Raw genomic sequence first — 2,253 nt, forward strand, 5'->3', positions numbered from 1 at the left:
TCTAGTGGTGCTCCTATTACAGCTGTACTGTATATAGGAGGAGTGTATTGTATCAGGGAGTCTAGTGGTGCTCCTATTACAGCTGTACTGTATAGAGGAGGAGTGTATTGTATCAGGGAGTCTAGTGGTGCTCCTATTACAGCTGTACTGTATAGAGGAGGAGTGTATTGTATCAGGGAGTCTAGTGGGGCTCCTATTACAGCTGTAGAGTACCATAAAACAGTTATGGTGTGTTTGTATGTAACCCCTATGCTCTTTCTCCTGTCTGCAGGACCAGTATGATGGTATTGATAAGCACACCCAATCAGGACTGGATCTGGTGGACCGATACGTCAAGTTTGTCAAAGAACGCACCGAGATAGAACAGAGCTACGCCAAGCAACTCAGGTGGGTGTCGTGTGCAGTGTGTCTGTGCAGTGTGTGTCTGTGCAGCGTGTGTCTGTGCAGTGTGTGTCTGTGCAGTGTGTGTCTGTGCAGTGTGTGTCTGTGCAGTGTGTGTCTGTGCAGTGTGTGTCTGTGCAGTGTGTGTCTGTGCAGTGTGTGTCTGTGCAGTGTGTCTGTGCAGTGTGTGTCTGTGCAGTGTGTGTCTGTGCAGTGTGTGTCTGTGCAGTGTGTGTCTGTGCAGTGTGTCTGTGCAGTGTGTGTCTGTGCAGTGTGTGTCTGTGCAGTGTGTGTCTGTGCAGTGTGTCTGTGCAGTGTGTGTCTGTGCAGTGTGTGTCTGTGCTGTGTGTGTCTGTGCTGTGTGTGTCTGTGCAGTGTGTGTCTGTGCAGTGTGTGTCTGTGCAGTGTGTGTCTGTGCAGTGTGTTTCTGTGCAGTGTGTGTCTGTGCAGTGTGTGTCTGTGCAGTGTGTGTCTGTGCAGTGTGTGTCTGTGCAGTGTGGGTCTGTGCAGTGTGGGTCTGTGCAGTGTGGGTCTGTGCAGTGTGGGTCTGTGCAGTGTGTGTGTGTGTCTGTACAGTGTGTGTGTCTGTTAAGAAGTCCTTAGACCCTAACCCTGACATTCTCTCTTCCTATCAGAAACCTCTCCAAGAAATACCTTAAACGAGGCAGCAAGGAGGAGCAGGAGTGTGGGTAAGTTGTGTGTGTGTGTGTGTGTGTGTGTGTGTCCTCTCTCTAACCAGTTAGTGATTATCAGATTAATGCTGCTGAGGTCCTTTGTCACTGTTTATTAGACAGAGATTTCTTTGCGCCGCTTTGCTCCATTTATTTCCTTATTCCATGACCCACCCACCAATCACATACAACCCTTTACCCCTGCTTCCTGGTACCCACCCACCAAGCACACACAACCCTTTACCCCTGCTTCCTGGAAGTTAACCAATTTACAGTTGAAGTCGGAAGTTTATATACACTTAGGAGTCATTAAAACTGGTTTTTGAACCACTCCACAAATGTCTTGTTAACAAACTATAGTTTTTGCAAGTCGGTTAGGACATCTACTTTGTGCATGACACAAATAATTTTTCCAACAATTGTTTACAGACAGATTATTTAACTTATAATTCACTGTATCACAATTCCATTGGGTCAGAAGTTTACATACACTAAGTTGAATGTGCCTTTAAACAGCTTGGAAAATTCCAGAAAATGATGTCATGGCTTTAGAAGCTTCTAATTGACATCATTTGAGTCAATTGGAGGTGTACCTGTGGATGTATTTCAAGGCCTACCTTCAAACTCAGTGCCTCTTTGCTTGACATCATGGGAAAATCAAAAGAAATCAGCCAAGACCTCAGAAAAAACATTTGTAGACCTCCACAAGTCTGGTTCATCCTTGGGAGCAATTTCCAAACACCTGAAGGTACCACGTTCATCTGTACAAACAATAGTACGCAAGTATAAACACCATGGGACCACGCAGCCGCCATACCGCTCAGGAAGGAGACGCGTTCTGTCTCCTAGAGATGAACGTACTTTGGTGCGAAAAGTGCAAATCAATTTCAGAACAACAGCAAAGGACCTTGTGAAGATGCTGGAGGAAGCAGGTACAAAAGTATCTATATCCACAGTAAAACGAGTCCTATATCGACATAACCTGAAAGGCCTCTCAGCAAGGAAGAAGCCACTGCTCCAAAACCGCCATAGAAAAGCCAGACTACGGTTTGCAACTCTACATGGGGCCAAAGATCGTACTTTTTGGAGAAATGTCCTCTGGTCTGATGAAACAACAATAGAACTGTTTGGCCATAATGACCATTGTTATGTTTGGAGGAAAAAGGGGAACGCTTGCAAGCCAAAGAACACCATCCCAATC

The 2,253-nt window shown here is 45.8% G+C and overlaps 1 pseudogene; it reads left to right on the forward strand.

The window, feature by feature from the left end:
* Positions 1–271: 271 nt before the first annotated feature.
* Positions 272–2,253, forward strand: part of LOC121553918 — a 23,066-nt pseudogene continuing 21,084 nt past the window's right edge.

This window comes from Coregonus clupeaformis, unplaced genomic scaffold (genome assembly GCF_020615455.1).
Source record: "Coregonus clupeaformis isolate EN_2021a unplaced genomic scaffold, ASM2061545v1 scaf4584, whole genome shotgun sequence".
NCBI classification, from domain to species: Eukaryota; Metazoa; Chordata; class Actinopteri; order Salmoniformes; family Salmonidae; genus Coregonus; species Coregonus clupeaformis.